The following is a 26,089-nucleotide window of genomic DNA, read 5'->3' as shown; positions in this document are numbered from 1 at the left end:
TAATAACATTGACAAAAATAATAAAATAAAAATTGCTACCATTATTGAGCTCTTCCTGTGTGTCAGTAGTTATGCAAATTCCCTAATATTTAATACTCATAAAGCCCTAAAAGGTCGATACTATTGTTATCTCATTTTGGAGATGGAGAAACAAGAATGGAGAGGCTGGTGTGGCCCACCTCACTTGCCTCACCCTCCTCATCTTGGGCCTGGGTTGAGAAACCAAAATTCAAATCCACACAGTCTGACATTAGACCCTATACTCTTAATTGGCTGCCCTGTCTCCTTCCTTGTAGTTATCAAAATTAGGAATAATGAACTTGTTTGCTTTCTTGATTAGTGTGAGCCTCTCTCTAGCAAAAATGCCCCAAGGGGGCCGGGGAAAATGTTTATCGCACTTACTGTTGTATCACTACCAGTTAGAAGGGAACCAGCTTACACTTCCTTTCAGCAAATAGCCTTGAATACCTGCTACCTGTCAGATGTTCTAGACGCTGCGTATACAGCTGTGAGCTGGTTTCTGTCTTCACGGGTTACAGCCTTTGCATAAACAAGTAAAAAAATTACATAAAGCAGGGACACCTTAGTTGAGCCCTATTAACACTGTTTCCTGCACGGTTTGAAGATAAAGTGGCGAATGCAAACTGGTCCCCAAATTTCTCTACATTTGGCTTTTAAGACACTTTTGGGGAGGGCTAAGAGTTTTGGTTTTCTTTGTTCCTTTTGGCCCTTATATCAATAGTGAAAATGAGGGTAAAGACCCAGTAATTGTCGACAAGGCAGGGCAAGCCATGGTGGATCTGTAGACTGCTGGGGAAAACGGCCTCCTCTCCCCGTGTGGTGGAACGGCCGCGAAGCTGGTCATTCCCTGGGAGTCCTTTGTTACCTCTGGGTAAGTGGTTTGGAAGTTAACATTCCTCCCTTGGAAACAAAATGCTCACAGAGCAGACTTAGAAGTGTCCATGCTGGGTACTGGTGTGGAACTGGGGTGGCAAGGCAGCAGTTCTTTCTCCTGTTCTTTGCTCTCTGCCTGCAGCCTGTGAGGACTGCATCAGCCAGTATCCAGCACCCTGCTCTGTTTTGCATTTGCGCTCAAAGCGAGCTTTACCAGGAGTTTAAGCCATTAAAACACATTACATAAAAGTTTGCAGAATATATTTGTATTTCATCTTATGATCAGTACAGTTGCAAAAATAATTAAAAATAGCAAAGTTGGTGTCCCACGTCAACCAACCCTCTTCTGTAAATGCAAGCCAGCTGAATGACATTCCAATATTATATAATTATTTGCATTCTAACAGAAATTACAGAACACTGAAAAAGTAAATGTGGGTCATTTTAAATTGGAAACATGACTAATTTTATTATTAATCAATTTCCTCTGAATGCTATGTCACAACTATTACGCTTTAGTGTCACTATTATGCTAACTTTAATTTTTATAATACACCTCATACATGCAAGGCCTTTGTTGGCCCCAGAGAAAGAATGACAAATAGGACCTGCTGTCTGTTCATGAGTTTATGTAAAATACAAATAGCAGGTGTCTTCCAGGTGCAAGTGACTATACTGAATGCTTTAGACCAGGAGTCAGCAAACTGATCGTGTAAAGGGTCAGCCAGTATATATTTTAGGCTTTGAGGGCTGCACCATATAGTCTGTCTCAACTAGCAGTGAGAAAGCACCTATACATAATCTGTAAATGAATGGGCCATGACTGTGTTCCAATAAACTTTTATTTATAAAAACAGGTAGCTGCCCAGATTTGCCTACAGGTGGTAGATTGCTAAAAGCTGCTTTAGATGCATTAAGTCATTCAATACACAGCCACCTCTGAGGCCAGAGTATTGTCATCATCATCCCATTTTAAAGGGAAAACTAAAGCTGGAGAGGAGTAACTTAATCCCAGGCACACGGCTAATGACTATAGAAACTGGCATTTGAACGCCCATTTTCCCTGTTACAGAAGTGAGCATTATCTGTTAATTCTACTACCAATGGTGCAGACTCAGGAACCAGAGTGGTGTGTTCGAATCCAGACTTCTCCATTTACTGCCTGTGACAGGTTGGACAGTGGGCGTAACCCCAGCCTCACCTCATCACGTGTATGATGGGATCATAATAATGTCTAATCCTGCTAAAGATTAAATGAGCTAATATCAGCAAGAGAGCTTGGAAAGGAGCCTGGACCACAGTCACTGAATGGGCAATTTTATCCATTATTATTGCAAGACGTATGTGTAGGCATCCTGGGCTATGCTCATGGGTCAGTAGAAAAGCATCCTACTCAGAGGCAAGTAAAAAAAAACTGAGAAATGTCTGTGGGGATTGGTGCCACTCGAGGGGAGGTGGAGAGCAACACTTCCCACGTCCCTGGTGTCTCCGTCCACGGAGGAGGGGCGCTGCTGGCACGTTATCCTGGCCTCTCTCAGCTTCTCACACCTCCCACCCTGGGTGGGTGGAGAGGTTCAGTCTAATGACTGAATTTGGAAGGAGAACTGGGTTGGGTTAGCTCAGCCCTTTCTGGTCACTTGCTCTCCTGGGAGGCAGCAAAGCGCATGTGCTGTCAAAGCTTTTGACTGACAGGCTTCAGACCAACATCCTGCCCTTGAGCTCACTTCCTCTGGTCCTGGGATGCCTGTCGCTGGAGGCTGCGTCTGGCTTGTCCTGGAGTTCACTTCTGAGGACCTCACCACTTAGCTCATGCTGGCTTTCTTGACCTCCACATGTTCTCATGGTTATTTTTCTCTCCTTGTCAGAGTACCATTGAGTGCCTGGTACTAGGAGCTCTGAGCAGTACGCATTGCCTGGTCACTGCACAAAGCGGTGGTTGGGCTCCCTGACGGTGACCTCACCCAGTCCCTGGGCTTTCCATCCCATCCACCAGCTGAACACTCACCCACCTCCCCCCGAAGCCCCCTTCTCTAGCCCGATTCTCAGTCTTGATTGTCCATCTGCATCCTTAGACAAAACCACTGGCCTCATGATTCTCTGTATTTCTTCAGAGTTGCATTCCCACCTGAAATGTGTGTTAAATAATCATTTGTTTGTTATGTGCTCACCCTCAGGAGACTATAAGCTCATGAAGGCAGAGACATACTTCTATTCACTGTGTCCAGAACAGTGCTGGGTACAAGGGAAGCCCTCAAAAAATATCTGTTGAATGATGAATGAATGAATGAATGAATATAACAGGCCAGATGGGGTGGTTCTGAGTCAAAGAGTTCATGCTGTATCCAAAGGGGCACCTCATATTATCTTCCGCTGATTGAGCTGGAAGAGAATCTAGGAACTTCCTTCAATTTTTCAAGATAAGCCAAAAATCTGGATTTGATCATGCAAAGTTTGCAAGTTACTTTATTTTTATTTTTTTTAAAAAGCCTTCATTATCTCATGTGCAGTATGCATGCGTTTTGTAAAAAGTTAGAAAATAGAGCTAGACAATAGTGAAAAAAAATGAAAACATCAGACTCTGACCTCTGTCAACACTTGATGCTTCCAGATCTTTTTCTATATGCATACACAAATATCCATCAATTTTTTACCAAAAGGAAATCATGCCTGCATTTATTGAGTTTGCAATCTCCAACTTTCCATTCCAAGATATTTTTTTCTTACCTGGTACTACACGGTAGGTATTCAAATTTCCCCACTGACCCAAAAAACGACTTGGTTTATCCCAACCAAGATGCAATCCAGGCGCAGACATAAACTGGGTTGTCAATGTCACCCAAGATTTTTCTAATCTAGCACTGTCCCTTTTTTTTCTCCCTGCCTTGATTTGATAACTAGGTGAGGCCAATTGTCCCATAGAATGCCCCTTTTTGGGGATTTGTGTGGCTATTTGCTCATTCTCCAGGACTTTTGATGTAAAGTATTTTTTAAAAACGTAAATCATTGTGTAAGGCACACTGCGGGCAGTTCATCTGCAGGTAGAATTCAGCCCCCCAGTGCCCAGGCTCTGCTGAGAGTTGGTAGTGACCCACCTTGCCTCAGTGGCCCCTAGGCCTGGGAGTTTAATTCCCTCCTGCATGAGTAAGGAGCCACTGAGAAATTCCAAGAAGGTGAGTGACAGGAATCGTCTTAGAAAAATGACACTGGTGGCAAGAAGGGGCTAGGACAGATAGGTGGGGAGCAAGACTCTAGATAGGTGATGAGTTAGGAGGTCAGTGTAGTAACCCAGCAAAACCTGCTGACATAGTGACCCAGAGCATGAGTTCTGGGCCCAGAATCCTGGGTTCAAATCCCCAACCTGCCATTCGGCACTGTGACCTTGGCAAGGTGCCAGGGCTGTGTGTGCACCTGTATGAAATGGGGATCAGAGCAGCACCCACTTCATAAAGTCTCTGAGGACGACTCAGTGATCGAATGGCTGGCTGTGCAGTACGTAGAGCAGTGCCCAGCACACAACAGGTTCTAGACTGGCTCTTATTATTTTCCCCCAGCTTCACCGAGGTATCATTGACAAATAATAATATGGTAGATTTAAAGTGTACAAAGTGATGAATTGCAGTTGTATACCTTGTCAGTCACCATGTGTGTGTGTGTGTGTATGAATGCTTAAGATCTACTCTTTTAGTAAATTTCAATATATACAGTAATACAGTATTATAAACTCTAGTCACCATGCTACACATTAGACCCTTAGAACTTATTCATCTTATAACTGAAAGTGTGTACCCTTTGACTGACATCTCCCCATTTCCCTCACCCCCCAGCTCCTGTCAACCACCATGCTACTCTCTTTCTTTAAGTTTGACTTTTAAAAACATTCTACATATAAGTTATACCATATAGTGTTGGTTTCTCTCTGTCTGGCTTGTTTCACCTAGCATAATGTCCTCTGGATCCATTCACGTTGCCACAAATGGCAGGATTTCATTTTTGTTTTTTGTAATGGCTGAATAATATTTCATCTTATATATACAGATAATTTCCATTATGAAGTGTATATATTGTCCCCATCTATTTATCCCTTGATGGACACTTAGGTTGTTTTCATATCTTACCTATTGTAAATAATGGTGCAGTGCACATGAGTGCAGACAGCACATCTAGGTGGTGATTTCACGTCCTTTGCGAACTGTTATTACTGTGATAAGTGAACAACTTGCCCAGTTTCTCATGCCTAACAAACCATTCTAGAAGCCAGGCTTTCTAATGCCCATTTCACTCCACTTCCCCTTCAATGTTATGTATGGAAAATAAATTTTAAAAAAGCAAAAGAGAAAGAAACAACCTGAATATTTGTACCAGCTTAACTCAGTTTCAGCTGTAATCTGGGAAAATCAAGTGTTTTTCTGAAAACGTGGAATTTATTCAGACTTCATAGACAGTCACTCTGGTTCTTAATTGTCATCAATTAACTTTGGGTTATAGCACAGTTAAAAAAAACTTTATGAACTAGATTCCTACCAGATTTATACCTAAATTTTACTGAGTGATTTTTATGTTTTTTTTTTTCTGATAGGAAAGGTAAGATATGACCATTACAGAAATATTTTACAATATGAGGCAGCACAAAAAAGAAAACAAAAAGGGCTCACAATTCGCCTGCTTCCCAGCTAATGATTTTAACAGTTTGGCACATAGCCTTTCAATCTTTTATATCCATGTGAAAATATTCTTGGGGTTTATTGCTCTCCCTCTATTATCGATGTATGTGGCAGACACTATTGACTGTTCACACAACAGGACAACTATTCTATTCTTCCTTGCACACAGAATCCTGACCCTTTGCAGATTTCACACAGCAGAAGGGAGGCTAGACCCACCCTGGTCCCAGAAGGTAAAACTTGATTCGTTCAGCACCCAAAGCTGGATATTCCATTCTCCTTGCCAGTGATTGATTTAGAACAGGATTCCTTAGCCACAGAGCTTTTGACATTGGAGCTGGATCATTCTCTGCTGTTGGGGGGGCGGGGGGGCTGTTCTGGGCAGGATGTTTAACACATCCCTGGCCTCTGCCCACTAGAACTCCTCGCCACCCAACACACACACACACAGCTGTGACAACCGACAATATCTCCAGACATGGTCAAATGTCCCCTAGGGGACAGAAATGGGCCTCACTGAGAATCACTGGCTTAGGAATAGGACATATAACAATTCTTGCCAACGAGTCATGTTATTACATGTCCACCTTATTCTCCTTCATGACTGTATGGTATTCCGCAGATGGAATGACCATCCTTTATATAACCAGTCCACTCACAATGATTATTAATTTCTTTTTCAACTCTCTGCTGTTACAAGATTACCATGAGTATCTGTGTCTTTATGTAAGCCCACTTGGGGGAGTGAATTTATAGGACACATGCCTAGAAGTGGAATTTGTGAATTAAACAGTATACATAGTTTATAGTTCAATAGATGTCACCCATATGCCTCCCAAAGAGTTTGAAAAAGTCAAGGCTAGCTTACACACTAAATACATGGCTTTCCATTTCCACAGATTTTCACAACTTTAGAGAGAAAATCCATTTAAAAAAATTTTTTTGCACTTCAAATGCATTTTTAAAATGGTTATCTGGTGCAAACTCTGATTTTCTTAGTGATGAAATAATGTCCCATTGAACAGAGGAACCAGAAGTTATTTATATTCCCCCAATTTGAACACTCAGTTGCTTTTACTTTGTATTGAAGTTTTCTTTTTCTTTTTTTAACCAGTACAAATATTTTTTGTAATTGTGACAATTCGTTGACAGATTATTTTAATGTTAAAAATATGTGTCTTCTTTCATTGGATTTTGTGATTGCTTAATCTGTGTTTCTATAAAATGATCTTCCTCCAGGGCAGACTTCTCCCTTGGACACAGTAGGCCCACAAAAAAGTTTTGATGTCTTTTAAAATCAGAAGAAAAAAGTGACCTCTTAGATTGAAGAAAATGTTTAGATATTTAATAATAATATGCTCATTTTTGCACCAGTGTAGTTACAAAATATAATTGTTATCATTTTTTAATGATAAAAGAGGCCCATGAAAATCATACTGTGGCCCTATCTAGTTTTAGCATATTTGTTCAAAGTACATGGATCAAATCTGGTTGCTTCAATGTGGAATAAATGGAATAAAAGTAGCAACTTAACTCTCAATGTGTAAAATATTCAGATAATTTTCCATCAGTAGTGATCAATTTCCAATTGTGAAATGTAACTAAATAAAGATTCAAAATATTTCTCATCACTTTTCACAAAGAATGATGAACCTCTGAGTATGTCTGTGATCTGCTTTCACCAAATCATTCAGAGGGGGAAAAATACACATTTTTCATTTTTTCATTTTCCCATTTTTTTGGTTTTCGTTTGACATCTTTTTATTGGTGATAGGTGTGACTGGTGTTCACCTCTCCCACATGTTGCTTTAGTGCTTTTTTGTTTAAATGAACATTTATTTTTATTTTTTAAAAGATACATTTTATTTTTACGACTTTGGGTTTACTCAAAACATCTTTGGGTTTATTTATCCATTTATCCAACACGTTTAAGGGCAAAATATTTAAGTGCAGAATGAGATAGTAGCCTGGTAAGGATCATTGGGAAGTAGACGGACCAAATGTGGATGATTAAAAATCACAAATTTGTCAGGTTTCATTTAAAGATTAAAAATGGAGGATGAGTTCTCAGCATCAACTGCTTTCAGACAGAGAACACAGAACAAGACCAAAACCTGATGGGAGCAGGCAAAGCCGGGCGCGGGGAAATGCAGAAGGCCAGGCTGGGCTGAGGAGGCTCTGGTGCCTCCAGTAGCTGCCTCGGGCAGGTAACGCGGTTAATGACTGGCTTCTTCCCTGGTGCCAGAGCGCTTTCGGTTACAGTATTGTGGTGAATCACTTCCTCCCAAGGCTCGGGGTGATCTCTCACCCCAGCGCCTCGTCTAGAGTTTAACAATATGAGCAGAAAAGGTTCCTCATTCCAGAAATGCAAAACAAATGACATAAGGAATACACTCTTCAAAAAAAGAAAATCCACATAAAGGTGTGACAACTGGGAGGGGAAAGTATGCATGAGAAAACAGATCTCTCTGAAAAACAAAAACAGACAGGCTTGTCAAAGTAAAGAGGAGGATTTGTGTCCTTTGCCCAATTGATAATAGTGAAATTCCTTTCTGAAGGCGGGAACTGGGCTGGGAGACTGGGTATCTTTGCTTTCTCGGAGGCCTTGAAGGATTTCACTGGGAACAGGGGTGGAAAGGCATCGTTTCGTGGTGGTGCGGAAAGAAACACGGGCCTTATATTACCGCTTTGCACTAGAGGAGTTTCTGGGTGCTGAATCAAAAACCTTGTAGGTCTGTTCTTAATAGCTTGCTACCTGGGTGAGTTACACTGATGACTTGGCCAAGCCTCACCTTTGATCTCCTGATCTAGTTAGGGACGTGTGACAGAGAGCCCGTGGCTGGAGAGATCATTAACAAATTAAAAGGAGGAGGAAGGGAAAACTACAGGTTACAGAAATACAGGAAGTCTGAGGTTTGTCAGTTGTTGAAACATTTGATATTGTCTTTTAAGAGTCATAGGCTCTGAGGGCTTTCTCTGGGTGACAGAGTAATGACATTTAAAAGCAGTAACAGCAAAAACAGAGCCACACGCTGTCCAAACTCAACAGCCCTGGATCGATTCCAAACACATGAATGGTGGCTGCCCGTTGTTTGCTATTTATGCTTGAGTATGTTTCCATTTCCCCTGCATACAATAGTGAAATGAAGGGTTATCTTTACAAGTTTTGCTCTTATTAAAAAGTGTGCCTCTTAAGCTTTTATTTTTTTAATAGACTTTATTTTTGTAAAGTGGTTGTAGGTATACAGACAAATTGAACAGATAATAATTGAAAGTTGCCAGATACCCTCCTCCCCTTCTCCATACAATTTCCCTATTATTAACATCTTGCATTAGTGGTACATTTGATGTAACTGATGAACCAATAGCAATATCTGATTATTAACTGAAGTCCACAGTTAATATATTAAGGTTCATTCTTTATGCTGTAGAATCGTGTGGGTTTTGACATGCATAGTGGCGTGTAGCTACTGTTAGTGTCCTACGGAACAGTTTCACTGCCCTAAAAATTCCCCTTTCTGTTTCAGCAAGCAGCCATTCTAATTCTGTACTTTCAACCTAACTGCTATTTCCCCCCCCCCTCACCCCCACTCTTTTTTTCTCTAAGGCCTTGTATTTTAGGAATAGATGGGAGCTGATTCTCCTTTCTGGCAGAGACCCACAGAAAGTCACTTTGGCTGCAACATGCACATCCCTGGAAAATCTCCTCCCTTGTTGTTGATTTTTGGCCATGCAGAGAAATACCGAACCGTGCTTTGCCAAACGCCCAAGAGGAAGCCCCTTTCCCCGAAATGATAAGGGAAAGCAAGCAAGGAACCGGAAGTGGTGTGTCCAGCCGTCGCCCTCCTCTGCTCCCTACTTGCCTTATTGTACAGTTACACATCCTGATTATCTTATTAAGCCTCCCCAGCCCAGGACTGTTTCCTGCCCTCCTCTTGAAGATGCACTGTCTTGCTCCCAAGTCCCCTCCTTGACTGCATGCATGTCTAGTGTTGAGATCTTAAGCCTACAATTGACACCAAAGATTTCTAAACCAAGGGTTTAGGTAGTAGATTGGTAAGGCTTTTGGGCAGAGAAGGCAAAAATATAAAAACTAGAAAATTATACCTTATCCATTCTTTTATTAAAGTATTCGACAAATATCTGAGTGCCTACCATGCCAGGTTCTACTCAAGAGTGTACCAGATATGACCCTACCTCATCCTACAAGCCTTTGCATGTACTGTAATATCTGCTGGGATGTTTGCTCAGATAAAGGCATGGCTTCCTCCCTTACCTACTTCAGGTCCTTCTTCCAATGACACCTTAGGGGAGGTGTTTGGCAAACTACTTCTATAAAAGGCCAGGGAATAATATTTTAGGCACGGGATACATGGTCTCCTTGGCAATACACACGCTTCCCATTGTCATGCAGAAGCACACAGACAAGAAACAAATGAGCAGAGCTATGTTCCAATAAAACTTTATTTATAGATACTGAAATGGAATTTCCTGTAGTTTTCATGTGCTACAAAATGTTGTTCTTTTGATTTTTATTCCAACAAGTTAAAAATGGAAACACCATTCTTAACAGCTGTCTGAAAATGGGCAGTGGGCCTTAGAAAGTACTTCCCTGGCCATCCTCTCAAAAATGACACGTACACACATACAAGACACATGCACATACTCTCTCTCTCTCTTTATTTCTCATGTTTTTTTATAGCTTATTGCCGTCTGACTTTGTCTATATTTAATTTATTGTCTTGTTTCTTTTCTTCTCTCTCCTCCCAGATTCCAACTATGAGGTGCATGAGGGCAGGGACTTGTATCTGCTTGGTGCCCCACCCTGTCTGATGTCCCTAACATACCTGACACACAGGGGGAGCTCCACACGAAGCAGGAGGACTGCCGGGCAAGCAGGGGTGATACTGTTTCAAGTACTGTCTTCCAGGAGCAGGGAGAGAGAGGCAGGTCCCTCTGCTGAGCACACGTTCTGTGCAGGCATCAGGCTTCATCCGTGCCAGATGCAGAATACTTTTCAGCTGAGACTAGGGCTTGGCACGGGAACCCGAGATGTTTGCAGATGATGATACAGTGTGGTGGGCAGGCACGGACTTCAGTTCCCAGGATAACTTGACGGAGTCTTCCAGAAATTATGTCCCTCAGGCTCACACCACTCTCACCAAAATCAGAATCCCTGGAGAATCAGACAGTTGAGAGATTAAATCCAGACTCCACCAAATACGGACCGTATGACCTTGGGCAAGTTACTTAATCTTCCTGAGTGTGCACTGCAAAACGGAGATAATAATTACCTCATAGAATTGTCACGAGGAGTCACAGAGCTAACGCAAGTGAATCAGCACAGTGCCCAGCACATTGTTTGCGATCAATAGCAGCTCTTACTTGCTTTTGGTTAGAAGGTAGGCTCACTGTGGGACAAATAACGAAATACAGATCAGCAAGACTACAGTCAACCGACTTCCCCAAAATAACTTCTGATAGTGTTGTGTGCACATCCTTCCAGATGTTGATCTCTCTGTGTGCTTTTGAGCATGATAACTGAGAATTGGTTGCCTGTCATCTTAAACGGCACCAAAGAATCCACCCTGAATCAGATCAAGGCTGTAGGTCTAACTCCTAGTTTGCTGGGAGTACAGAGAAATGCAGGAACGTGTGCAGTGACATGGGAAGGTTCCATCAGCAGAGTTTAAAATGTAGGGACCTCTAAGGACAAACACCCCAGCTTCTTCAACAAATGAACTGCGAGGAAAAAAAAAAAAGGGTCAGGAGCATCCTATAGACCAGAGCCGTCCAGTAGAATTTTCTGCAATGCTGGAAGTGTTTTATATCCATACTGTCCAGTATGGTCGGCACCAGCCATATGTAGCTATGGATCACTTAAAAGGTGGCTTGTGGGGCTGAGGGACCAACTATTCTATTTTTAATATTAATTTATTTAAATAGGCACATGTGACTGGTGGCTACTATGCTGAATGTGCAGCTATAGATTGAAAGGTATTTAGAGATTTGTCAACCAGTCACACTGTAAAGATCTCTTTTGGATTCTTAGTCAAACAAATGAACTTCAAAAAAAAATCTATGAGACAATGAGGGAAATCTAAACCCTGGCAAAAATATTTGATGATGATTTAAGACCTACTGCTAATTATGTAAAGGGTGGTAATGAAACTGGATGGGCTTTTTAAGGAAGGTCCTGATCTTTTAGAGCCACTAAAATATCAAGAGATGTAATTATATCATATTTGGGATTTGCATCAAAATAACATAGTGGAGGGTGTGGGGGTACAGATGATTCAAGAGGTTCATGAGTTGATAGTTGCAGAAGCTGTGTAATAGGTAGATGGAGATTTATTAAACTCTTCTCTATGTTGTGGTATTTGCTTGAAACTGTCCATTATAAGAAAACTTTCAAAAACGACTTAATCATCCGGTTTTATATATATATGTCTTTCTTCCTTAGGGAATTCCATTATAAGTGAAACCTGACATTTATAAATGCAAAGCCATCAATTCTAAAAGTATTATTAGAATTTTGAGTGGAAGATAAAGCACCGTTTTTATAGGAACCGCAGCCAGGCCCATGTTACCAGCTTCTTTCCAGAGGGTTAATCATTCCCATTCACAGTGAACTGAACTCCAGAACTGAGACCAATATCTCTCTCCCCTTTTCTGTCAGCAGTAAAATTCCCAACTGCTAGTTGGCATATGGCCACCCAGATAAAAGACTATGCCTCCCAGTTCCCTTACACCTAAGGGTAGCTATATGACTGCATTCTAACTGCACTAGTTGGAGTGAGGATTTCATGTATATAACTGTTGAATCACTATGTTGTATGTTTGAAACCAATATAATATTGCATATCAACTATACTTAAAAAAAAGTTCTTACCATTCCCATTTACAGATGAGTAAATAGAAGCCCAGAGAGGCTAAGTAACTTGTCCAAACTCATGTAGCTGAGGAGATAGGGTGGACAGATAGTTATTGATAAAGAAGGCTTTGGAAGCAGAGAAAGGACTAGGGTCCCCTGGCAAACCTTTGCAAAGAAGACAAGATCCTGATCCATTCAACAAACATATTGAGTGCTTGCTGTGGGTCAGGCACCATTCTAGCTAAGAATGGAACACTTGTGAGGCCTGAATTCCTGTGGATATTAGAATGAGTAAGTTGTGATTTGGAGGCAAGGCAGCCCCGTTGCCCGACTCCAGGGCACTGCTCTATGGATGGTGCCCCCTGGATTTACATAAAGCCACAGCAGTGACCCTGAATTTAAGGCTCACAGGCTGACTGCGGCCACAGATGCATTTGGATTGGTCTGTAGTGTGGAGAAAGTTGAGAGATTTCACATAAAAACCCAGATTTCTGGTTTCTTTAGAAAAAGTGGAATGTTCATCGATTTATACCAGCATTCTACACTGCACCTGGCTAAAAATGGATCTGGCTGCCCCCTTCACACTGCATGTTTCCTTTGTCCCAGTTCCCAGCCCTCTTTGAGCCTGTGATAGGGAGTATGGTTACCCAAGGCCCTGTGTGACACAATGTGACAATTTCACGTGCCTTGTGCTTCCAATGCTTGTGATATTAAGTGAAGATCACTGTATTTACAGTTTTATTTCTCTCCTCTTTCCCCGTTACCGGAACAGAGTAAGTATTTTAAAACCAAAATCATCATGAATATTCTTACAATATTAATCAGACATAAAGCTTTGGAGAACCTTCCCAACTGTAGCACCAGTGACTGACAACTTGATTATCTTGCCTAGCTATCAGATCTCGGTATCAAAGAAACCAAGAGAACTTCTGGAAGACAAAAATGTTGGTTCATTCTGTATGCAGAAACACTGAATGTTTTCTTCCTTCTTTTCTCAGAGGTACCCCCAAATTCTAACAAAAATCTAGATGATGATTAATATTAAGAAGATAACAACTAAAAGTAAATACTCGTGTACACTTTGCAAATCAATAAGACAAAAATCAACATATCTGAAAGGTTTGTGTCCTCTTGGAAGCAAACTAGGAAATCAGGCAAAGGGGAGAAAAACCAGGATCACAGTTTTCTTTGTTGTCTGTAAGCCCATCATTGACTGGTTCCTGCTTCAGTTCACACTATTCTTCCCCCTGCCAGAGTTTCTCTAACCTTACTGTTGTCTTTTTGCTACACATATTTTCATGCTCTTCCCTACCCCAGGACCTTTGCATATCCTTTCCCTCTCCTTATAGATCTAATTTCTCCCAGCTCATTCCTTCTCACCCTGCCTTCAGCATAGTTGATTTCTGTTCTCCCTGCAGGTCTCAGCTAACTGTCCCTTCTCCCTGGAAGCCTTATCCACTTTTAGGGCCAGGTCCCTTGTCTGTATATTCCCACAGCACCAGGGCTGAGTCATAACTGTTGCGGGCTCAAGATAGTTTAGCCTTTGTGGGCCCCTTCCTCCAAAAAAGGATATGAAAAATCATTTTTGCAACTGCATTGGCATAAAGACAAATATAATCCAGACTGATTTATTATTATAGGTTCACTATTGTTATAGTCACTCTTACTTCTAGCTTTTTAATAAAATAAAAACATTTTTGTGGGCTCCTAGAAGTATCCCAGGCCCCCAGGCCTATACCTCCTAGTCCTCATGGAGAAGCTGGCCCTCGCAGTGCTTGTGTAATTTTTCTAACTTTTCTATTCCAATTGGAGTTAAATACTTTCTGCAAGGTGGTGCTAGCTTTATCTGCATCTGAATTCCTGGGGTGACACTGGGTCAGCCAATCTGCATTTTGATCAGCCGGTGCTAATTCTAATGCTTACAAACGGTTGCAATCCACCAGAACTAGCTGTTTAATATCTATCTGTTCCCTGGGCTAAAACTTTGATTCCAGTTAGGACTATTTTTTGGTGGTGCAATTCTGCATTTCTATACCAACACAGGTTCTGACACATAGTAAGTGCTCAATTGATTTCCAATGAATAAAAAAAAGAAAGGGAATGTTCCTGGCCACTTTTGGAAGGCTCCCATTTGTAATGGCTGTAGGAAAATAACCATTTTCAAGTCCTTGTGTGTCTTACACACCGATATATCTCTGTGCCCTAAAACATTGCTTGGTAGATTAGTTCTGCAATAGATACATCTTGTTGAATGGTTGTTCATGCACTTAAGGTTTTCATATTTACACACCATCATGATTTTACTCAGATTACAGATGAATCATTTCATAGATCTCTTTCTGTAAGTATTTGAATCTGAGATTTTTAATGCCGCAGACATAAGGAGTCCATGAATTTTTACATAGATGATCCATTTGGCTGCATTTGGTTAGTATGTGTTCCTTCAGTTAAGATTTGGGTGAATGGTGGACATCCAATGGGAGGAGGTTATGTAGTGGAGCAGGGATTACAGACTATTTGCCTTCCTGATGCTGTTGTCTTTATCAGTATGCAACTATTTTGCTCAATAAGAATTTGCAAGCTCACTGAACTCTTTCATACAATGAGATCATTTCCACTTTCTCCCGTGGGATTTACATTGAGTTCACTTTAAGACTAGAGCCTCAGGTCCTTGTCACACACGAAAAGGTTAATTAAATCACACTTGTCACAGCGTTTGCGTGTGTGTGTGCTTTACCGTTCAGCACCTTGACAATAAGACAAGTTTTAATGACCCGTGTAAGCTTGCGTACTTCAATTGTGTCCCAGAGACAGCTTTCATGTGTGCGGGGGTATTTATAAAAACCGGGCCCTTTCGCTGTTTCACTTCCTCCTTAGAGGGAGGAAGTAATAAATCATGAGACCAGAACTGACATTAGGAATCTGGTCCCAAAAAAGAAGCTTCCAGGAATGTTATGAAATCCATGCAGGTAAAACTTGATGTAACATTCTTTCTCTTTCATCATGAATGATTATTCAGTTCTGAATAAGGGCACTGAAGAATTGTGAATGGTTCAAGGAAAATGATGACTTTTTCTCTACTTGTGTTTTAGTTCATTGCTATCCAAACTTGTTTCATAAAAGAGGATATATTCACCATATTACACGTTTAAGGTTGAAAAATGTTTCTTGTGTATTTAAAAATGTACAAGATGTGTATATACATGTAAATGTCTTTAAAAATACTTTTTAAAAATATATAAAAGATGAAACAAGATGTTTATGTGTGGACATCTGAGTAACCAGAAAATGTAATTAAGCAAAACACGTATTTTCTCAAGTATTATGGCTAGATCTAATTTGTTGTGTGTTGGTTTTTGTTTCCAGTTTGCTTGCTGATTGCTGTTTTCAAGACAGCAACTACAGGTCCTTCAGCTTCTGGACTAAAATCCTCCAAGTTTCAACATTTTACCATTTAAGTTTTTATGAGCATTTCAACTGAAATGAAATGATCCTGCTTGTTTAAAGTTAAAGCATCTAGTACTTACTCTTAAACATACATCATATTTTCTAGCTGACCTGACAGAGCCAGAGAACCTCTACACGTTTGTGTTGCAACAACTGAGTTGGCTCAAAGATTAAAAAGAAATATTAATAGGTAAAAATAAAGCATTCACCCAGATCAGTGTCACGCACCTCTTTCTCAATGGGTTCCCACCATTCAATCCAGGTGCCCATAGTGAGACTTCCAGACTTTCTCCTACATTCCTGTGACATTAGGAAAAACAATTCTGCCTCTGGGACAGAGCTCAGCGGACTGACTTCACCCAAGGTTTGCCAGGTGCATTAATGTGCCTGCCGGCAGCAAAGAATAATGGATCAGAGCATGGCTGTTAGCTGTGTGATCTTGGGCAGGTTAGTTCATTTTTCTGTGCCTCAGTTTCTTCCTCTGGAAAATAGCATCTGTTCCATAGGGCTGTAGTAAGGAAGGAGTCACTAAATTAATGCATATAAAACGCTTAGAATAGCGCTAGAGACGTGGTGAGCAAGTTCCAAAAATGTTTGCGTTATTGCAATGTGAGCTGCTGACAGCTCCCCCTCCCCCAAGTGGCTGCTGCCCTGCAAATAAGAGTCTCCTTGAGAGGGAAGGATCTGTAACCATCGGGGGGAAATCATTTACTAAAAGAACAAAGTTTTCTTTTACGTGTTTTGAAAATGCAGACAGCACTTCTGCATAGCAAAAATGCCAAGAAGGGAGAGAAAATGCTGACTTCTCCCAGCCTGAAGCACCAGAGGGGAGGGACTTTTAGAGCCAAAGGGACTTTTAGCTGAGTAATAAAGCAATATTCCTCCTGAACACCACCCTCTGTCCTTCTCCCCGTGATTGTAAAACTGTAACAGAATGTTCAAGGTCTCCTAGGTATTTTACAAAAACCACTTGAGAAAGACTGCCCTGGAATCACCAGTACTTAAGCAGCACATTCTAAGTACGTGAGACCTACACGAGTGTCTAATGGTTTGTCTTTAAATTTTGTAATATCTTTTTCTATTGGTGTTTGTAATAACCACCCACTGTGTGAATTACACCATGTGGGTTACACACACACACACACACTCACACACACACAGTAAGATGGTTTTTTAAAATATTTTTTTCCCTAAATGACTAGAAAAAAAAAAACTCATTGTAAAAAATGTGAAAAAAAGCACAGGAAATTAAAAAATCACTGGTGATGATTAGTAACATCTTAGTGCATGAGAAAGGGTTTTTAAAAAGTCCCTCATGTGGTGCAAAAGTCTGGGATTTTTTTTTTTGTCAGGATAAAATAATACCATAATAAATTCAAGGAGAAAAAGAGGAAGCCATTCTATATTAATACTAGAATCTAGACTACTTCCTTATCAAATAGGTACATCCCCTTTGTGAAAATGCACCATGATCTTCAAGGTAGGAAGTAGAGGCATGAAGTGAATATTCCTTGGGAATTCTAGGAGTGAAAAAACACAGGCTTCATGTAAAAGCAGCAGACATAGAAGTTCACAGAGTTCACATATACAGAAGGGAACGTTCAGATCAGGGGTGTAAGAGGATAAGGTGTGCGTGGGAAGAACTAGTGTTCTCTGCCAGGAGGACTGAAGTTCGGGCTCTACAAGTAACTAATTTCTGTGACTTTAAAAAAGTCGTGGTCTCTCTGAGCCAGTTTCCTAATCTGTGAAATGGGACATGGCTCTTCCCTTCTCTTCCTCACTGTCTTACAGCCACACTGGGACAGTGTACCTGTAAAGTCCTTTCACAAGCATAATATGCAAACACGAGGCATTCTGTCAAGGAGGCACAATTCCAAGCTTTTCTGCATTGTTTGGACAAAAACATTGTTTCCTTGTCTACATGGACTGAACAGCTGTTTGTAAAGATGAAATAAGCAGCTTCTAATGGGCTGTTCAGAAACTTTGGTAGTTTAATTCTTAGTGAATTTATGTAAAGTCATGTTTTTAAAAATAACTACCTGGAAATACTCTTCCTCAGCAAGAACAGATGCAATGCAGCTCTGCCCCCCACCCCCCGGGTTAAAACCACCTCACTCACCGTTTATTCCCAGCCCAAACATTTGTTGACTGTCTGTGGAACATGGTTTAATGGCCTAACCTTAAGCACTCTTGATAAATGGATCAAGAAGTCAGGCCTTCCTCGCCAAACACATTCTCATCTGTATCTCATCTCTGGCCAAATTCTGTAGGGCTCTGGCCGTAAATATGTAATGCCTCCTAGGAACACGGGCCTGCCTATCTGGGGGCCCACGCCCATCTGCTGTTCCACATGAAACTTGGAGGCAGGCCAGGGGTATGGCCAAATAATTGCTGTACCAGAACTAGTTAATCAGAGGCCCCTGCAAAGGGCAAGACAGAGGCCCCTCCGCGCGGGATCCTGGCAGGCTGTGGACGCACTTTCCAGCCTGCCCTTCCGGTGGGACAGCAACCTTTCGGGGCACCAGGAGTCTTTGTGAAATCACTCCAGTCTTGAGCTAATTTAGTGCCGGCTCCCTGGATTTAGGCCGCGGCTGCTGGTTGGCTTTTCTGAGCCTGCTTTTTGGCACAGGTAGGAAAGAAGGAGGAAAAAAAAAAAAAATGGTGTAAGCAAGTTTCGAAATCTTAGATCATTTCATGAATGACTCAGTGTTTCCTTTTGGAAAAGCGCAATAATTGGTCTTCATTAATAACTCGGCTTTGGAAAAAGGTCCTAAATATTGAGGAGCCTTTTGTGCTATCTGAACACAGCCATCCTGCAATCTTCATTTTTATTGCATCCAGAGGAATTTCATTCACTTGATAACGTGTGCTTGTTGAAAAATAAACTGTCACATACTTCCTCCTTCAGGCTTCCTGTTCTTTCTGAGAAAAAGCTTTGAGGTTGTCTTTCTCTTTCTCTCTTTCCTTTTTGTTTTTCCATTTAAAAATATTCAAAACATAATGTAACAAATCAACACACTGGACACCTTAAACTTAATGTTATGTGTCAATTACATCTCAATAAGGATGGAAAAAATACTCAAAATAGAAAGCTATTATTCTTTTTTGAGAGACTAGTTATATATATAGACTCCCAAGAAGAGAACAGCCTGTCATTTATCTCTACATAGAAAGAGCATGTCATATGGCATATTTCCTTCATGTATGAAATACAGAGCTCAATATGTTTTAAATACTACTTTTAATTCATTTGAACACATTTCCATTTTAGAGTTAAAAAGAAATGAAAAACTAAAAATCTCTTTCTGTCTCCGTCTGCACATAAACAATGCTGACGTTCTCATCTAGGAGACATCCATTCTTCCGGCATTAGTACTGCTGAATCCAGCCTCAGAGCTATAAAACCCAGAAGATGTCTCAAATGACTCATTACTGGAATATATGTTTCTAATGTTAAAGATATGCAAACAGAGTTTAATGGGTGAAGGAAGACCCTGCAATTCAATAAATAAAGTTGGGGATTACTGTGGTCACCGTGGACTCTATTTGCATACAGGCTTATCTTGTTTTTAAAGCAGCAGAGGGAAAAAAAGAGGAGGAAGAGAAAAATCCCAACTTTCACCACATGTTCTCAAAACACAATCTCATCATGAGGCCAACAGTTCAGGCCATGTTAACAGGCAAAGAATGGTTAGTGTGAAAGAATCCCAAACCCATTAAAAACATTTTCTAGAATGTAGAAAGCAAACATCATGGACTAGCCTCAGGTCATCTTACTGAGAAAACTGCACAATCAAACTTTTTGTCACCTAAGTCTGGTGTGTTAGGTCAGGACTGATTGTGTTTCAGGACACAGCCCTGCTTGGTTGTTGGGCTAACCACTACCTGTGTCCCTGGCTAGTTGTCCAAGCCAGGTAGACAATCCAATAGAAATGGAGTATAGCCAAAAAAGAGGGGTGTCCCACAGGAGAGTCTCAGCTAAGTATCAACTTAAAGATCTTGCAGTGTTTAATACTGTGAATTAAAGTCAGAAAGCAGTTGTGGTCATTTTAGAAGGGAAGCTCAAATGGTACATCTTTTTACATATTACGTGTGTGCACATATTATCTATTTTGTGCTCTGGCAGAAAGCAGTGCAACTGCTCATCCATGCAAGGTGGAAATATTTCCAGGAAATAGGATGAGCAAAGTCCATGTTGACTCAGGAAGAGATGGATGTGAATAAATACTTAAGAAATGTCTAAATAAGTCACACCCACAATGGAGGAGGGGGTGTAGAGAAAACACAACAGCAGCCAGGTGCCCTGAAGAAGCCTCCAGGTGGCACTTTCCATAGCATCTCACACTTTGGGTGCAGCAAAGTGGACATCAGTTCAGCCCCCAGGTCAGACGCTTCAGGAGAACGTGTGAAAACACTTCGAATGGAAATTGTATTAATGCTGTAAAGATTCCTTTCATGAGTATCTTTAGGTGCTTCTACTTTATGGGGTTAGATAATACAGTTTTGGGTGCACTGGAAAGACTCTTCTGACAATTTCTCATGGATGAAACAGAGCAGGTGTCCTACGTTTTGTTACTGTGCAAAACCTCCCACCCCCACCCCGCAATAAAGTTTGATTCTCAGGTGGAAAGGGAGAGAAGGAGTGACCAGACCTTATGTACTGGGAGGCAGAGGTGGTGGGTTTGTTATTTAATGAGTTTGGTTCCTTAGAATTGTAATGCAGACATGTATTCCTGCACTTCAGAAAAATCTACACATACCTGCTCCTGATGATCAAATTCAAGAGGTACAAAGGGTACCCAGAGAAAAGCCAGTCCCCCTCCCACTGTGACCCCTCAACCCCCCAGGTCCCCTCCCTAGACGTCCACTATGACCACAGTAAAGATTTTTTAAAGGAGATTATTACCCTGTCGATTGGGTTTTCCTTTACAATACGAATACCCCTCTTGTGGTCTTTATTCCTGGATAATTTGCTCTGAAATATCTGAAGACACAGAAGAAAAAAAGTTCCAGGGCTATGATCATCTTCACTTGTTGGAATTTAATTCAACTGTCAGTGAAACCATTTTTTTATTGTTTCACTTTTCAGAGACACTCACCACCCTGTCCAGCCGAAAGGACGTGGGTGGGCAGCTGAGGGGAGTTGGGGAGTCTGTCCAGCATTTGTGTTCTATTGACTTTTATAAGAGAAAGAAAAGACACCATTGAAGTAGCTAACATTATTTTTAAACACATGAGAAAAATCATTATTGTAAATGATCAGGTGAAGAAAATCAGGATACTATCAAATACAAGGCCTCTTAAAAAGAAGCTGCTAGGAAACATACCAACATCAGAACCACAGTGTTTCTGAGTGTTATGTGACTCTTATATTTAAGATATGGCAGGTACGTAGACCTAATAACAATATTCTTCTAGCTTATTGCATTGTTATCCCAAATAATTCTTTCTTTTTTTTATTAAGGTATCACTGATATGCAATCTTATGAAGGTTTCACATGAGCAACATTGTGGTTACAACATTCACCCCATATTATCAAGTCCCCCCCACACCCCATTGCAGTCACTGTCCATCAGCTTAGTGAGATGCTATAGAGTCTTTACTTGTCTTCTCCATGCTGTACTGCCTTTCCCGTGACCCCCCTATATTATGTGTGCTAATTATACTGCCCCTTAATCCCCTTCTCCCTCCTTCCCCACCCCTTTCCCTTCTTGGAGTCTGTGAGTCTGCTGCTGTTTTGTTCCTTCAGTTTTGCTTTGTTGTTTGATACCCCAAATAATTCTGATTCAGCTAATGTGGTTCCTACTATATTCTACTTACATTCATTCAACACATGTTTATATATAGTTTAATTACATAGATATCATTTCAGCACCCATGACCCCATTTTGGAAGGTAGTATTTTTAACTGTGTGGGACATTCAATATCAGGTCAATAAATATAAATTAAATGTGAATATCGAGGATCTGATCATCTTATTTTTCGAAGGCCTTGACACCTGCTATAAGCCTGAGAATGGACTATAGACACTCCTAACATTCTGTGAAGATCCTTAATTGTAGTTTCTTGGTTTGAATGGCTTAATGATTCATTTATGCTTGTAATTTTTTTTTTTTCAGCTGTACGCCTGTGTGTACTTAAAGTAAAAAAAAGACAAAAATAAGTTTTTGGGGCAAAAAAACATGTTAATTGCTTTCAAATGTTCCAATAAATTCAAACCCAGATACTCTTGGTCAAGAGTTTCCTTGCCAGATTATTACCTCCTTGCTTGCCAACTCTCTCTCCCTAGCTTTCTCTTATTTTCTCGGTGTTAGGAATGGTAGAAGATATTTAGTGTTGTTACCTGGTCAGAAAATGTCCATATTTTCAGAAGATTAAAACATGCACGTGTCATAGGAAAGAAAAGATAAAATCAGGTCTCCACTCTGAAAAACAACTCAAAGTTTGAAAATCAGAAAGTGGTAAAACCATCGTAAGCCCCCAAGAAGAAACAGCATATATTTTTTCACATTCATGTTTCAATAACTACTTTGTTATCTTCAACTGTAGTTCCTACTGAGAACATCCCAATAAACGGCCAGACTCTATGACTAAGGAAATACTCCAACTAATGATGTGCTGATAAGCCAAGAAATATCAACAAGGCCAGGAGGCCTCGGAGGTTCGCTATCTAACAGAGGGCGACACAGCAGCCCGTCCAGCGAGATGAGGCAGGAGCAGAGGTTGTGCTCAAACTACTGCAGGTTTACTAAGATTATTTCAGTGCATTGAACAGCTCCAGGTGGGCACCATTCACGCCGGAGTCTCCATGAACAGAATAGGAAATACGGCCAATGGTGGGCACCCTGTGTGCAAAGCCCAAGCTTTGAATTATTACAGGTCACAATTCCCGTGTTTCTCGGATGGACTTACAGCGTGTGGCGGCCTACTTGGAAAGTAAGGACATGAAAATCTTTAATGCCTTGGGGAAGTAAAGAGGATGGCAGAAGTGGTGTTTTAATATACAGAATGGAGGGAGGCAAAATTTTAGAGTCAATTCAGACACCCTTGCTTTTCATGGGCCAAACTCTTAGCTATGAATAGTATCCCCCAAATATTAATAATTTTATTTCAATCTTGAGTTCTCTGAATTTTATTTAGAATCAAAATTGAAACAAGATTGCTCTTACTCGTATTTTGGGGATATTATTATTTTGAAGGTGAAAGAAGAGTCAGCTGCCTGGGCTCAGGGTCATGTTTTACAATGTGCTGTTTTTCTAAACATTATTTTCAAGGAAAGAACTCTATGACAAATCTTTATGTCTCCAAAAAAGACAGTATCATAGTCATGGGACACTTTTCATGCACCTTTGTAGTATCTTGTGATACAAGGAGGAAGCAGGGAAACTGAGTCAGAGAGAGAGAGTCAAAGTGCACCTCTCACATGGCCCAAGAATACCAAAAGCCTATTTTTTTTTTAATACAAAAATAAGTTTAATAGGGGATATTGGAGCCCAGGGGATAGGTATTTTAAGGTTCAAAAGCCCAAAGTGTATTTAATTTAAGCCAGTACCTTTGGCTCTGGACTCAACTTGTCATAATTGTTATTTAAAGTTCATGAATTAAAAAAATACATTTTTCATCATAATTATGTAGTATTAGAAGTAATTCAATATTCTCCGGGGTGAGAAGGAAAGACTTTCATTCTGAAGAGATCCAGTCAAGGGTTGGTCTACCCTACTGAACAGCCTCAGATGTTCTCAAATGCCATAAGAGGTCTTCAGAAGAAAAAAAAAATTCCTAAGCAGAATTTCTTTGCTCCTTCTTAGATCCTTGAGAAGGCAGGTTTGCTGCTAAGGCAAACATGTTTTGTCTCTTGGGGTATACATATGACTGTTGGCTTTTCTCATCTCTTCTCTTATTTACATTGAAAGTACTTGACTGATAAACAAATATAAATCTGGCAACCCGGTGGTCAAAGAGGAGCAGAATTCTTTGAAAAGACACAGTTTTAGGAAGAGAGAACTAGAAGGGAAAAATGAAACAATGCATCATAGGGTCCCTCAAAGCACCAACATAGTGTTTTCCCAATCTTTTTTTTTTGTCTGTAAATCTGTCAATCACTTGCTTAGGGCTATTCTACATTCCTTCAAAATCCCTGAAGTTCAAAGTAAGTAACTGTTACAGCGGTTAAATCCAATCTTTACAAGGAGAGTGTTTCCTGGGAATCTGACATTTCAATTAAAGCTGCAACTTTTCAGAGATGATCAAATCTATAACATTGGAAAACCGTGTAATCTTGTTGGGAAATCTTCCTCATGCTCTTAAATCCTGTGTGAGTTCTGCCAGAGAACTTTAATACAAATCAGAAACTTAAGTAACTGCTACTAAAAAAGAAACTTCTGGCCCCAGTAGTTTGAATCTTTTGACTATCACTAATCCAGAGAACTGTATTTTCAAGTTGGTGAAGCGTTCATCTTTTCTGCAACTAACTGTGATCTCAGTACACACAGGGTGTTCATGAAACCTGGAAACAAAGAATATGCAGAATGTTATCATGGTCATCTGTAATCTGCAAAAATTAGAATACAATAGGGTGTAACAGAGTAACGTAGAATTAAAGAAAACAAATTTGTAGAGTCAATTACATAGCACTATCTCTCTGTTTCCAGGCTTTATGGAAATCCTCTACATGAACTTGTCTGGTGTGTTGAGCCAGTTGAGTAGCTGGATGAAATGGGAAAGTCCAGTGCAGGAAGTGGTGCTTTTCTGTTGCTGCTAATTAAGGAATGTGGAACCCTTCCTTCTGAGTCAGCTTGGCAGTATGTGGAACTCTGTGCTGCTTAAACGATGATTGCATGAAACTTTAGAAACAAAACCAGAGTATCTTGCCACTTAACATTTAAGAGGCAAGAGGTGGCATGTGTGTGTGTTTTTAAATGGTTCCTAATCTTTAAAATGGTTCGTTGCAGCTGGCCTTTTTATCAGCTGATCATATTTACAGCATAGTCTCAGATGGCACGGTGCTGTCTAATAGAGAGGATTTGGATCATTTATGAGCTCACATTTTAAGGCACACAGGCTTATCACAGCATTTGGAGGATTCACTTCTATTACACAGCAATAAAAACATCTCCGTGGGACTGTCAACTCTTCTTAGTTTTTATTTCTTTTTAGGAAAATAAATGTTAATTTGTTTCATTTCAAAGATAATACAAGCTTATTATAGAAAGTAATCTGAGAAAAATAGGAGGTAGGAAAAGGTCATGGATATACCATTATCAAAGAACAACCATTTAAACTATTTTAATAGAAATTTTGAAATGCACACAAAGTAGAAAGAATAGTAAAATGAACCCCTTGCCCCCATACCTGGCACACAGTTCTGAAGTTCAAGTTAACCCCCTTGCTTCAATCCTCCTGTTTAAAAAAAAAATTGCTTAAAATATAATAAATGCTGACATTTCATGTCATTCTCCTCTTGTATGCTTCAGTATATGTATCTAAAGAATATATTTACCTTTTTTCTAATGTAACTCCCCCATAATGCCATTATTATTGCTAATGAAATAACAATAAATTCTTAGTACCCCAGTAATACCCTGTCCATTCTAAGAAAACCACTTTTAACATTTTTACATATACCTATAGATTCCCCTTTTCCTTACTAATAAAAAGACTTATAGTTCATTAAAAATTTGATTTTGCATCTTGATTTTTTCTTTTACTATTTTAACTATTTCCCAATGGCATATTTTCAAAACTAATTTTGAGAGGGCTGTGTGCAAGAGTGGAGGAGAAACTTGGATGATTAACTATTCCTTTATTTGTATGTTTCTACATAAATATGGAGAGTGAGTGTGTGTGTGTATTCTTCTCTCCCTTATAGTAAATCTTGTTGCCATGAATATCTTTGTTCATAACACCTTTTCCTTGATTAGGGCTACTTCCTTAGGATTGGAACCATAAGTGTTATTACTACACCCACATGTATGAACATTTGTAAGGCCCTTGACTTGTCTCACTGAGTTGTTTACAAAAGGACTGTACCAATTTACACTTCCACTTACAAAGGATGAGAGAGCTCCTATTAAAATGTTTAAAGGCAGTGCTTTTCAGAGCTCTTATAAATCATGGGCTAAGGCTGGCTTATGTTTGTCATATGGTCACAGCCATCTCAAAATAAATAAATACACATTTTCTATAGCTATAAAAACATGGCATGCGCAGCC

General features: G+C 40.2%; 1 long non-coding RNA gene across 3 annotated transcripts in view; it reads right to left on the bottom strand.

The window, feature by feature from the left end:
- Window positions 1-7,359: 7,359 nt before the first annotated feature.
- LOC118920683 (uncharacterized) overlaps window positions 7,360-26,089 on the bottom strand; it is a 32,499-nt gene continuing 13,769 nt past the window's right edge. Inside the window, exons 2-4 of one of the 3 annotated variants that reach the window (XR_005028014.2) lie at window positions 10,850-10,966; window positions 10,403-10,731; window positions 7,360-7,876 (exon numbers count right to left, since the gene is read on the bottom strand). This is a non-coding gene — a long non-coding RNA (uncharacterized LOC118920683). Of the gene's footprint in view, window positions 7,877-9,196; window positions 10,732-10,849; window positions 10,967-16,612; window positions 16,729-26,089 lie in introns of those variants that run through there. The other 2 variants (XR_005028015.2, XR_008998028.1) reach the window with 2 other exon arrangements.

This window comes from Manis pentadactyla, chromosome 5 (assembly GCF_030020395.1).
Source record: "Manis pentadactyla isolate mManPen7 chromosome 5, mManPen7.hap1, whole genome shotgun sequence".
NCBI lineage: Eukaryota > Metazoa > Chordata > Mammalia > Pholidota > Manidae > Manis > Manis pentadactyla.
The sequence above is the reverse complement of the archived record's forward strand: the minus strand, read 5'-3'. Positions and strand labels throughout refer to the sequence as shown.